The sequence below is a fragment of the Macaca nemestrina genome, chromosome 13 (assembly GCF_043159975.1).
Source record: "Macaca nemestrina isolate mMacNem1 chromosome 13, mMacNem.hap1, whole genome shotgun sequence".
Taxonomy (NCBI): Eukaryota; Metazoa; Chordata; class Mammalia; order Primates; family Cercopithecidae; genus Macaca; species Macaca nemestrina.
Genome location: NC_092137.1, coordinates 75086494 through 75100437, shown reverse-complemented (window position 1 = coordinate 75100437; position 13944 = coordinate 75086494). Strand labels below are relative to the sequence as shown.

At 44.4% G+C, this 13944-nt stretch overlaps 1 long non-coding RNA gene across 2 annotated transcripts in view; it reads right to left on the bottom strand.

Annotated features, from left to right (window-relative positions):
* Window positions 1-294: 294 nt before the first annotated feature.
* The window catches only part of LOC139357712 (uncharacterized), a 30217-nt gene continuing 16567 nt past the window's right edge, over window positions 295-13944 (bottom strand). Inside the window, exons 3-4 of one of the 2 annotated variants that reach the window (XR_011611318.1) lie at window positions 1401-1614; window positions 295-600 (exon numbers count right to left, since the gene is read on the bottom strand). This is a non-coding gene — a long non-coding RNA (uncharacterized lncRNA). Of the gene's footprint in view, window positions 601-1313; window positions 1615-13944 lie in introns of those variants that run through there. The other variant, XR_011611317.1, reaches the window with a different exon arrangement.

The following is a 13944-nucleotide window of genomic DNA, read 5'->3' as shown; positions in this document are numbered from 1 at the left end:
AAGCACATTTAACTCATATTTGAAATCATCAAAATTACACAGTTTGTGTTTCAAAGCTCAAATGTGCATGTGTATTTCATTCTTACTAGGACAGTGGAAACGCTGTGCAAAACGAACTCAACTATTTTTATGTCACTTCTCAATACACGGACATTATACTAATACTCTCTATCCTACGCTTACTGATGAGGAAGGAAGGACTGAAGAGAAGAGGAACTATGGGTTGTGCAATCTTTTCCTCTCCTTCTATGTCATCTTCTTTAGCATAAGTGGTTGACTGATACAGCAAGAAAAGACGATAAGTTCCTTAATTGTTTTTGTTTCTTAAAATGCCTTCTCTTTGTATGTGAAGCAAGTTCTAGTTGGAACAGAAGGTGTGACATCTAGGACTGTAATATCCCCACTTACTCAGTTATAGATATACCACACTTGCACTCACGTGACTTCCTTGTATTCATTAAACTCCCACATGCTGTGAATCCACCAGATTCTGTGCTCAGGGGGCCTCGGGAATACTACAGGCAAATGGGGTAGAAAGGAACGGCGGACACACATTCCTCCTCTGTTTACAAGTGTGCTTCATTGTCCTGCTGGACTTCACTAAATAAACACAAGTTCAAAGATAAAATCATTAGAATTTCAAGATAGCAACAGACGAGTATTACATCAAGCATGGGGCCCTTCTGAGCATGGCCCTGTGTGACTACCCAGGGCACATGCCCATGAGGGTGGGTCTGTCTGGTAAGCCATAGATGTCACTAATGAGACAAGGTGATATGGTCAGATGATTCATGTGTGGTCACCTCCCAGCACCTCCCTGGGATGAGTTCTTAGCCACCTGATCTTTGAACCTGAGGCCAATATTTTCCTTCCCGTTCTGTGACAGCCGCCACGCTCTGCCGGAGTGACAACCATGTTATTCCTCCATTGCCCTCCAGCCAGCCAGTGCTTGGGTGCATAAATGGGGAGGGTCGGGTTTGGGCATGCTCCTTGCAGGACAAGGTAACAGCCATCCCTGCCCTGGGTTGCAAGTGCCCTGGTAATGATGTGTTTGGCAAGTGACTCAGTGTGTCCTCGCAACCATCTCAGTTTCCAAGCATGTCCCTGCAAGGAGGTTGCAACCTCTTGGGGGTTACCTATCAGACATGGCCTGGAAGAGTTGGGCCCATGGGAAGGAAAGAGTGATTTTCCAGCATCCAAGCTTCACATTTTCACTTTGCACTGGGCCCTGCAAGTTATATAGCTGGCTCTAATGGTCCCTCTCCTTAGGGTTTCCTCCCTCTTTTCTCCCCCTGTTTAATAAAAAAAATTAAAGAAAAACACCAAAAATAGTAATTATCATTTATTGGGTTCTTTCCTATATGCTAAGCACTAAGCACTGTAAGGAAAACAAGACATACAGGCGGTAATCCCAGGTAGATTTTGGGAGTAGAGTAAGTTCTGGTGAAGCAGAGATGGCTTCCAGGTGAGGGGTCTGAAAGTCAAAGGCATTGGAGCTGCCCCTGAGGGTTCACGGCAATTTCAAACAGTCACGGCCTCCTTGTTCTGCAGGGAGGTCAGGGTGGGATGCTCTGTCCTTGGATGATGGGAACAGACAGAAAAGAGCCACAGGATCTGGAGAAACAGCAGAGAACACATTGTAACATCCTAGCACTAGATGACCCAGCGCCTCCTGAGCACCTATTCTGGGTTACTTCCAGGTCTTTTCAATCCAAAGAGAGTGGTATCTGGATTTAGGCAAGCACTGTGAAGTGCAGCCCTCCCAGGCGCTTCTTTGCCAGTAAATAAAATCCCATCTATTCATTCAGAGGCAAGTCCTTACCTCCTTGCCATTATTTCAGAGAACAGGGCTTCTCTGGGGTTTAGAGAACCAAGACAGGGGACCTCATACAAGGGGATGGGCTAAGAGATCAGGAAGGCAGCTGGCTTTTTGGCTAGCTCACTGGGGAGCTAGCCAAATTGGGAGATTTCCAATTTCAAATTGGAAATACTTTACACCAATGGTTTTCAGGTTTCAACATGGATAAAAATCACCTGGCAGGCTAATTAAAACACAGAGCTGAGCCCGATTCAGAGTTTTGATGCAAAATGTTTGAGGTGGGGCCTGAGAATTTGCATTTCTAACAAGCTCTCAGGCAAGGTCAGTGCTGCTGGTCTGGGTGTAACACATTGAGATCCACTGATTTAAGCCCGGAGCAGAAAGGCTGTAAGGACCTTTGCAAAAAGGACCCCACAGACACCATCTCCTTCATGGCCATCATGGATCTCCTGCCCTATCTCCTGCCACTTCCCCATCTATCCAACTACTAGCCACACTTGACTTCTTAAGGTTTCCAAAACTCTCCCCAACTATATGCACTTCTATGCTTTTGTTTTTTTAAATTGAGAGCCATATAAAAAATAAAATAAGATTTGCATCCATTGAAGTACAGGGAGAAAAAAGAAAATAAAATAAGAGTGAATTCTAATTCCGCTCGTCAGAGGAGCAGAAATGGAGGATAACTGCCACTGACGTTTAAGTGCCTGGAAAGAAAGAACTTAGTGAAAGAAGCTACCTTGTAAGTTGCTAGCAAGTCACTTTGGAACAAAGGTTGCAAATAAATCTCTCAAGAGCCTCCTTTTAAATGCCAAAGTGTGAGATAGCAGGCACCATCGCCTCAAGAAAGACGGTAAAAGACGTTCTCTCCCACGGATTGCCTTCCTGAGGAAGGTTTGCCGATGTTTCACAATACTATAATATCTTCTCATGTAGCATTTTACACTTTTGCATATGTTGTCTTTTTTTTTTTTTTTTTTTTTTTTTTTTTTTTGACAGAGTTTCACTTTGTTGCCCAGGCTGGAATGCAATGGCACGATCTCGGCTCACTGCAACCTCTACCTCCCAGGTTCAAGCGATTCTCCGGCCTCAGCCTCGGGCATGTGCCACCACGCCCAGCTAATTTTTGTATTTTCAGTAGATACAGGGTTTCTCCATGTTGCCTAGGCTGGTCTTGAACTCTTGACCTCAGGTGATCCGCCCACCTCAGCCTCCCAAAGTGCTGGGATTACAGGCTTGAGCCACGGCGCCCGGCTACCTATCTTGTCTTAATTAGGGTAATTACCCAGTTCCAGTCCCTGGCAACCAATAACCTGAGCTATGCCCCTACAGTTTTGTTTTTTAAAAAAAATCTTATAAATGGGACCTGCAGTATGCTGCCAGTTACGTCTGCTTTCTTCCATTTAGCATATTGCTTTCGAGATCATGTAGTTCACTTATTGACAGTTCAGTCCTTCATATTACTGAGTAGGATTCCATCATGTGGATGTACCATGGTTTGTTTATTAACCAGTTGAGGGACACTGGGTTGTTTCCAGTTTTGAGACATTATGAGTAAAGCTGCTACTCCCATACAGTAAAATATATTTTTATTTCTCTTGCTTTAATATTTAAGACTGAGATTTCTGGGTTATGTGTAAAGAATATCTTTAACTTTATAAGAAATTGCCAGACTGCTTTTCCAAAGTGGCTATACCATTTTGCATTCCCATAAGCAATGCATGAGAGCTCCAGCACCTCTGCATTCTGTCAGCACTTGATATCATCAGAATTTTTTATGTCCTCTAGTAGGTATGTAATGATATCTCATTACGATTTTATTTTGCTAATTACTAATGATGCTGAGCATCTTTTTCTGCACTTATTTGCCATCCATATCTCTTCTAATGTGAAGTGTCTGTTCAAATCTTTCGCCCACATTTTTAAATATGCATTTTTTATTTCAATAGCTTTTGGACTATAAGTGGTTTTTTTATTACATAGATAAATTGTGTAGTGGTGAAATCTGAGATTTTAGCACACTCATCACCTGAGTAGTATACACTATACCCAATACGTAGTTTTTAATCCCTTATCCCCTTCCCACCCTCCCTCCTCCTAAGTCTTCAAAGTCCATTATACCACTCTCATTGCCTTTGTGTACCCATAGCTTAGCTCCCACTCATAAGTGAGAACATCCATACTTGGCTTTCCATTCCCGAGTTACTTCACTTAGAATAATGGCCTCCTGCTTCATCCAAGTTGCTGCAAGAGACATGATTTCATTCTTTTTTATGGCTGCGTAGTATTCCATGGTGTATATATATACTATGTTTTCTTTATCCACTCGTCGATTGATGAGCACTTAGGTTGGTTCCCTATTTTTGCAATTGTGAATTGTGCTGTGATAAACATATGAGTGCAGACGTGTTTTTGATATAATGACTTATTTCCTTTGCGTAGATACACCGTGGTGGGATTGTTGGATGGAATGATAGATCTACTTTTAGTTATTTGAGAAATCTTCATACTGTTTTGCATAGAGGTTGTATTAATTTACATTCCATCAGTGTATAAACATTCCCTTTTCACCATGTCCATGCCAACATCTACTGTTTTTTGACTTTCTGATAATGGCCATTTTGGCTGTGGTATCTCATTGTGGTTTTAATTTGCATTTCCCTCATGATTAGTGATGCTGAGCATTCTTTCATATATTGTTGGCCATTTGTGTATCTTCTTTTGAAAAGTGTCTATTCATGTCATTTGCCCACTTTTTGATGAGATTATTTATTTTTGCTTGCTGATTTGTTTGAGTTTCTTGTAGATTCAGGATATTAGTCCTTGGCTAGATGCATAGTTTGCAAATATTTTCTCTCATTCTGTGGGTTGTCTGTTTACTCTGAAGATTATTTCTTTTGCTGTGCAGAAGCATTTTAGTTTAATTATTTTTATTTTTTTATTTATTTATTTTTTTCTTTTTTGAGACGGAGTCTCGCTGTGTCTCCCAGGCTGGAGTGCAGTGGCGTGATCTCGGCTCACTGCAAGCTCCGCCTCCCGGGTTCACGCCATTCTCCCGCTTCAGCCTCCCAAGTAGCTGAGACTACAGGCGCCGGCCACCACGCCCAGCTAGTTTTTTGTATTTTTAGTAGAGACGGGGTTTCACCATGTTAGCCAGGATAGTCTCGATCTCCTGACCTCGTGATCCACCCGCCTCAGCCTCCCAAAGTGCTGGGATTACAGGCTTGAGCCACCGCGCCCAGCCGCATTTTAGTTTAATTAGATCTCATTTATTTATTTTTGTTTTTGTTGCATTTGCTTTTGGGGCCTTTGTCACAGATTCTTTGACTAGGTCAATGTCCAGAAGAGTTTTTCCTGGATTTTCTTTTAGAATTTTTATGGTTTCAAGTCTTAGATTTAAGTCTTTAATCCATCTTGAATTGATTTTTGTATATGGTGAGAGATATGAATCCAGTTTCATTCTTCTACATGTGGCTATCCTGTTTTCCCAGCACATTTATTGAATAGGGTATCCTTTCCCCAGTTTATGTTTTTGTATGTTTTGTCAAAGATTGGTTGGTTGTAAGCACTTGGCTTTATTCTGGGTTCTCTATTCTGTTCCAGTGGTCTATGTATGCACTTTCATACCAGTACCATGGTATTGTTTTGGTTACTATAGCCTTGTAACATAATTTGAAGTCAGGTAATATGATGCCTCTAGCTTTGTTCTGTTTGCTTAGGATTACTTTGGCTAGTCAACCTCTTCTTTTTTTATTTCATATGAATTTTATGATTGCTTTCTAATTCTATGAAAAATGATGTTGGCATTTTGATAGAATTTGCTTTGAATCTATAGAATGCTTTGGTCTATACAGTCATTTTCATGATATTGATTCTTTTTTTTTTTTTTTTTTTGAGACGGAGTCTCACGCTGTTGCCCAGGCTGGAGTGCAGTGGTGCGATCTCGGCTCACTGCAAGCTCCGCCTCCTGGGTTCACCCCATTCTCCTGCCTCAGCCTCCTGACAGGCGCCCGCCACCGCGCCCGGCTAATTTTTTGTATTTTTAGTAGAGACGGGGTTTCACTGTGGTCTCGATCTCCTGACCTTGTGATCCGCCCGCCTCGGCCTCCCTAAGTGCTGGGATTACAGGCTTGAGCCACCGCGCCCGGCCTTGATATTGATTCTTCTAATCCATGAGCATGGGATGTATTTCCATCTGTTTGTGTCATTTCTGATGTCTTTCAGAATTGTCTTGTAGTTCTCCTTGTAGAGATCTTTTACCTACTTGGTTAACTAGGTGTTTTATTTAGGTGGCTTATGTATTTTGGATATAAGTCCTTTATCAGATACGAGTTTTGCAAATATTTTCTCCCAGTCTGTGATTTGTCTTCATTTTCTGAACAGTGTCTTTTGAAGAGCAAAAGATTTTTCTTTTCAAGTGCTCATTCCTGGGATGTGGGTAGGATTGCTTCAGAAATATCTGGCCAGCTAGGTGACTTCCTTTCCTGACAGGAATCCTGAACTAGGGGATTAAGAGGATGGTCTGTATCTGGGTTTCAGGAAAGCATTTAAAATTGGTATTAGTTTGCTAGGGCTGCCATAAGCAAATACCCAGACTGGGTGGCTTAAACAGCAGAAAGTTGTTTCTCACAGTTCTGGAGGCTGGAAGTCGAGATCAAGGTGTAGGCTGACAGGTTTGGTTTCTTCTGAGGCCTCTCTCCTTGGCTTGCAGACAGCCGCCTTCTCGCCGTGTCCTCACTTGGCCTTCTCTCTGTGCACTCATATCCCTGCTGTCTCTTTGTGTATCTGGATTTCCTCTTCTAATAAGGATATTAGTCAGAGTGTTTTAGGAACCCCTCGCTAATGGCCTCATTTTAACTCAATTACCTCTCCAAACCCAGTCTCCAAATACAGTCATTCTGAGGTACTGAGGGATTGGGCTGCAACATATGGATTGGAGTAGAGAATTTAATTTAGCCCATAACATGCTCATTTGTGTGGGAACAGCCTACAAGGTCCTTAGGAGTTAAAGAGTAGATAGACTTTGATATAATGACTAATTTTCCTGTTTCCACTCTTGCCTGCCCAAAACAATTTTCAACACAGTATCTGTAATGACTCTTAGAACACACATCACACTGTGTCACGGCTCTGATGGCTTCTCCTGGTAGGCTGAATAATGCTCCCCCCAAATATTTTCACATCCTAATTCACAGAACCTGAGATGATGTCACTTTACACAGTCAAAGAGACGTTGCAGATGTGATTAAGGATCTTGAGATGGAAAGATTATTCTGGGTTATCCAGGTGAACCCTATGTCATCATGAGTGTCTTTATAAGAGGAAGACAGGAGAGTCCAAGTCAGAGAAGGAGATACATTAGAAGCCGAGTTTGGAGTGATGCAGCTACTAGTCAAGGAGTGCCAGTGGGCTCTCAAAGCTGGAAAGTGCAAGGACTGGATCATTTCCTGAAGTCTCCAGAGGGAACTGGCCCTGAAGACACCTTGCTTTTAGCCCTAGAAAACTCATTTTTGGGCCGGGCGCGGTGGCTCAAGCCTGTAATCCCAGCACTTTGGGAGGCCGAGACGGGCGGATCACGAGGTCAGGAGATCGAGACTATCCTGGGTAACACAGTGAAACCCCGTCTCTACTAAAAATACAAAAACTTAGCCGGGCGAGGTGGCAGGCGCCTATAGTCCCAGCTACTCGGGAGGCTGAGGCAGGAGAATGGCGTGAACCTGGGAGGCGGAGCTTGCAGTGAGCTGAGATCCGGCCACTGCACTCCAGCCTGGGTGACAGAGCAAGACTCCGTCTCAAAAAAAAAAAAAAAAAAGAAAACTCATTTTTGGACTTCTGACCTCCAGAACTGAAAGAGAATAAATCTACATTCCTTTAAGCTATGAAATTTGTGGTAATTTGTTATAGCAGCAACAAGAAAATGAATACACTTCCCATCTCACACCGTGTAAAAGCCAAAGTCCTCCTAACGTCTGTGAGACCCTTTATGGCCTGTCCGCTCTTAGCAACCTGGCCACACCTCTTGCAGTTCTCCCCCACTTACTCACTGTGCTCCAGCCACACTTCCCTCCTTAGTGCTGTGCCTCAGGACTCTAGCACTGGCTGTCCCCTTGCTTCCCGAAATGAGCTTCCCCAGGTACACATATAGCTCCTCCCTCACTTCCTTCAGGATTTTATTGAATTGCCATTTTCTCACTCAGAACTTTTTTTTTTTTGAGACAGAGTCTCACTGTGTCACCCAGGCTGGAGTGCAGTGGTGCAATCTCAGCTCACTGCAACCTCTGCCAACCGAGTTCAAGCGATTCTCCTGCCTTAGCCTCCCCAGCAGCTGGGATTACAGGCGCATGCCACCATGCTCTGCTAATTTTTGTATATTTAATAGAGTTGGGGTTTCACCATGTTAGCCAGGCTGGTCTTGAACTCCTGACCTCGTGATCTACCCACCTCGGCCTCCCAAAGTGCTGGGATTACAACCTCTGCCTCCCGGGTTCACGCCATTCTCCTGCCTCAGCCTCCCCAGTAGCTGGGACTACAGGCACCCGCTACCACAGCCAGCTAATTTTTTGTATTTTTAGTAGAGATGGGGTTTCACCGTGATAGCCAGGATGGTCTCAATCTCCTGACCTGGTGATCCGCCCGCCTCAGCCTCCCAAAGTGCTGGGATTACAGGCGTGAGCCACTGTGCCCAGCCACCATAGGCCTTCTTTAGCCACTTTTTGGTACACAGCAAACCCTTTCTCTGTCCCCACCCACATGCTGCCCATTTCCCTTCCCTGCTTTGTTTGTCTCTATCACTTTCCACCTTTTACATACCACATCTTTTATTTTTATTTATTTATTTATTTATTTTTTGAGATGGAGTCTTGCTCTGTGACCAGGCTGGAGTGCAATGGTGCGATCTCGGCTCACTGCAACCTCCGTCTCCCAGGTTCAAGTGATTCTTCTGCCTCAGCCTCCTGAGTAGCTGGGACTACAGGTGCACACCACCAAGACCAGCTAATTTTTGTACTTTTTTTTATTATTATTTTTGTATTTTCAGTAGAGACGGGGTTTCACCATGTTGGCCAGGATGGTCTTGATCTCTTGACCTCGTGATCCCCCCACCTCGGCCTCCCAAAGTGCTGGGATTACAGGCATGAGCCACCGTGCCTGGCCCATATCTTTTATTTTTTTATTTCAATTATTAAGTTTCCCCACGAGAACAAGGCCAAGAGTTTTTGTCCATTTTCTTTATAGTTATATCCACAGTGCCAGAATAACACCTGGCTGAACAAATGTGTGTTAAATAAATGAATAAATAATACAGTAATTTTACTTCAACTGCTCATTTATTCTCCCAATAATACAGTAATTTTACTCCATCTGCTCATTTATTCCAACTGCCTTTTCCTTTACTCATCTATCAGCAACTTGTTATGAATCATGTAGTTGGGGATATCATCCTACATTCCCATACACCTCACTTGCTGTTTAAGATGCTCTCTAATTTGAGCAGGCAACAGAATCTCAGAAGGGTGTGTGAAAACAGGTTTCTGAGCTCCACCCGCAGAGTTTTCGATTCAGCAGGTCTGGGCAGGGGTTGAGGTTCTGCAAGGCTGGCAACCTTCCAGGTTGTATGGATGCTGCCAATCCCAAGACCACACTTTAAGTTGAAAGTGTCTAGATTCAGGAGCTGGGTAATACAGAGAGCTGGGGTTCTACATCCCATTGCCCAGTGACTACCTGCATTCACTCTATTCCCAGCTCAGATCATTTTTCATCTACTTCTCTGCACAGTAGGTTTCACCCGCTCACGCCTTAGACCCCGGCTTGAGCTTTTCCTGCCATGCCCTGGATGGACGGAGAGAATTTTGAAAAACATTGGAGGGGTATATTAACAATAACAGCCGGGCGCGGTGGCTCAAGCCTGTAATCCCAGCACTTTGGGAGGCCGAGACGGGCGGATCACGAGGTCAGGAGATCGAGACCATCCTGGCTAACACGGTGAAACCCCATCTCTACTAAAAAATACAAAAAAAAAACTAGCCAGGCGAGGTGGCGGGCGCCTGTAGTCCCAGCTACTCGGGAGGCTGAGGCAGGAGAATGGCGTAAACCCGGGAGGCGGAGCTTGCAGTGAGCTGAGATCTGGCCACTGCACTCCAGCCTGGGCGACAGAGCGAGACTCCCTTCCAAAAAAAAAAAAAAAAACAATAACAACATGCCAGGTGCAGTGGCTCATGCCTGTAATCCCAGCACTTTGGGAGGCTAAGGCAGGTGGATCACTTAAGGTCGGGAGTTCAAGACCAGCCTGGTCAACATGGTGAAAACCCGTCTCTATTAAAAACACACAAAATAATCCGGGTGTGGTGGCATATGTCTGTAGTCCCAGCTACTAGGGAGGCTGAGGCAGAAGAATCGCTTGAACCCAGGAGGCAGAGGCTGCAGTGAGCCGAGATCACTCCAGCCTTTGCAGCAGAGTGAAACTCCATCTCCAAAAAAAATAAAAAAACAAAACACCTTAAAGGTTGTTGAAGCTGGGTCCCAGACTCAAAAACGGTTCATTGTTGGATTCTCTTCACTATTTGAGTGTTTCGTTTTTGTTCTTAATTTCCATAGTAAAAAGTTCAAAGAGAAAAAAGCCAGAATGAGGGCCGGGCGCAGTGGCTCACACCTGTAATCCCAGCACTTTGGGAGGCTGAGGCGGGTGGACCACTTGAGGTCAAGAGTTCAAGACCAGCCTGGCCAACATGGTGAAACCCTGTCTCTACTAAAAATACAAAAATTAGCCAGGCATGGTGGTGCGTGTCTGTAGTCCAAGCTACTCAGGAGGCTGAATCACGAGAATCACTTAAACTGGGAGGCAGAGGTTGCAGACTCCATCAAAAAAAAAAAAAAAAAAAAAAAAGCAGGATAGAATAACTCCTGCAGACAAGAAAAAGCTCTTTGGAATTGTCCACCCACCCTACTGTTAGAGACTAAAAGGGTAATTCTTTAAATGCCCACATCCACAGAGAGTTCCCATCCTGTAGTCCAGTTCAGTGATTTTTTTTTTTTTTTTTTTTTTGGTGGTGGTAAAATAAATGTAACATTAGTATGCACTTTTATATTTTACCTCAATTTATCATTTTTCTTGTAATAAAATACACATAACATAAAAATTACAAAATGAGTAATTTAAAATTTTACTTATTTTTAAAAGTAAAATTTAGCGGCATACCTGACATTTGCAGTGTTGTGCCACCATATTAGTAGCTCTTAAATGTTAGTGAGCAAAAGAGAATTTCTAAATAGGGTGGGATATGGTTATCCTAAACATTAGACTTTGTGGGAAAATTCAGGGCCTCTGAAGGCAATTTTGACAATAGAAAAATCATACTTTAAGTGCTGACACCATCATCACCACTCCCATGAGACTCTAGTCCTCTCCCAAGCATCTGGCTCTGAGCCAGGCCTTGAGCTTGTCCTCCATCCCTCTTGCTTAGGAGAGTGTACTCCTGAAGTAGAAACCTCATTATTCACTTTGCCTACTAGGCCCTGCCTTCCTGGGGCTTCTACCTCTGCCCCCTACTCTCAGAAAGTCAGGGCATCAGTCTACATTGCTATTGCAATGCCAGCCTCGCCATCCATGGAAAGGAAGTCCTGGTTTATACAGCACCTGCTTTTGACTTCACTTGGCATCTGTCTGACTTTGGAGCCAGGCAAGTTTTCAGCAAAGCACAGGTCGCAGCCCCAAACCTATGGGTCCATCAAAACCAGTGGAGGGATCTTCAGTGATCTTCCAGTGACTGTCAGGCCTCTGAGCCCAAGCTAAGCCATCATATCTCCTGTGACCTGCACGTATACCTCCAGATGGCCTGAAGCAACTGAAGATCCACATATTGGCCGGGCTTGGTGGCTCAAGCCTGTAATCCCAGCACTTTGGGAGGCCGAGGCGGGTAGATCACGAGGTCGGGAGATGGAGACCATCCTGGCTAATACGGTGAAACACCGTCTCTACTAAAAATACAAAATATTAGCCGGGCGTGGAGGCGGGCGCCTGTAGTCCCAGCTACTCGGGAGGCTGAGGAAGGAGAATGCCGTGAACCCGGGAGGCGGAGCTTGCCGTGAGAGGAGATCGCGACACAGCACTCCAGCCTGGGTGACAGAGCGAGATTCCGTCTCCAGAAAAAAAAAGATCTACATATCAAGTGAAAATAGCCTTAACTGATGACATTCCACCAATGTGATTTGTTTCTGCCCCACTCTAACTTATCAATGTACTTTGTAATCTCCCCCACCCTTGAGAAGGTTCTTTGTAATTCTCCCCACCCTTGAGAATGTACTTTGTGAGATCCATCCCCTGCCCGCAAACCATTGCTCCTAACTCTACCGCCTATCCTAAAACCTGTAAGAACTAATGATAATTCTGACTCTCTTTTCGAACTCAGCCCACCTGCACCCATGAAATAAACAGCCTTGTTGCTCACACAAAGCCTGTTTGGTGGTCTCTTGATATGGACGCATGAGACAGTAACTAGAAAGGGAAGCAAATAAAGCACCATATCCATTTCCTCATGGTCTCTCTCTCTCTCTCTGCCTCTGTCTCTCCGTCCCTCCCTCCCTCCTCTCCCCAACTTTCCACATCTAATTAATATAGCACAATAATTTGCCCTTTTAACAGTGTGCAGCCTGAGAAAACCCCGTCTGACAAAACCTCTTCTCTACAAAATATTTATTTATTTATTTATTTATTATTTTTTTTTTTTTGAGACGGAGTCTGGCTCTGTCGCCCAGGCTGGAGTGCAGTGGCCGGATCTCAGCTCACTGCAAGCCCCGCCTCCCGGGTTCACGCCATTCTCCTGCCTCAGCCTCCCGAGTAGCTGGGACTACAGGCGCCCGCCACCTCGCCCGGCTAATTTTTTTTGTATTTTAGTAGAGACGGGGTTTCACCGTGTTAGCCAGGATGGTCTCGATCTCCTGAACTTGTGATTCGCCCGTCTCGGCCTCCCAAAGTGCTGGGATTACAGGCTTGAGCCACCGCGCCCGGCTCTACAAAATATTTAAAAATTAGCTGGGCATGGTGGCATGTGCCTGTAGTCCCAGCTATAGGAGGCTGAGATGGGAAGATCCCTTGAGCTGGGTGAGGTCAAGTGATCTCTTTGTTTTAGTTACTTTAAATTTATTTACATGAAACCACTTTGGCATGTGTAGCCGAATGACCTGCAATTGAAAGTTGAAAGCAATGCATTAAAGGCAGTTAGCATGTCTGTGCAGCTGAATGGGTGTTAGCACCTTTTATCGAGAGGTTCTCAACAGACCAGCCCAACTCATTGTCAGAAAGAATAGGCCAGGACCAACCCCTGTAAAATCAACATTGTCATTTATGGCTTTGGTCTTGTGATATTTAGTGCATTCATATTCAACAATTTTATTCGACAGCTTCTATAATTCCATTACACAGTAATTCTCAACCTGGGGCAATTTTCTCCCCCAGGAAACATTTGGCCACGTCTAGAGACATAGAGACATTTTTGGTCCAACTCCTGACCTCAAGTGATCCACTAGCCTCGGCCTCCCAAAGTGATGGGATTTATAGGCGTGAGCCACCACGCCCAGCCACGTTGCTTAATCAGTTCCCTGGATTCTTTGTTGATGATTTTCTATAGCCCTATTGGTCAATTGGTCAAACTCTTTGAAACTTTTCCAGACAAAATATGTTACAGTCATGCTTTTGAGTGGAGAATGCTGAGGCTTCTACCGTCTACTTGCTGGCACTTGTACTGGGGCACACCCAAAACAAGAGCATTTTCAAATGGAAATCTTGGCCTTCTACGTATCCCAGGTGTATAGCCTGGTTCGTAGCTTTAGTTTTCGTAAAAGAATGTCCTCTCTCCACTTAGCTTGGCTCACAGAACCGCACTTAATCAGCATCCTTATCTACACTCAGGTTATTTCTAAAGAACACTCCCATGACAAGGACAGATAACAACACCACGGACATGAGCTCCCTTCCACAGGGGAGCATCAGTACCAGAAAGTGGCTTGCCAGACAGGTAATGTCTTTCTCACTCCTTGCATTTAAATATAGCCCAGTTGTATGTGTCACCTCTGGGCTAATGTGGTTGAGAAGCAGACCCACCATGACCTTGTCTTCCCCCATCTGCTGACTGGGT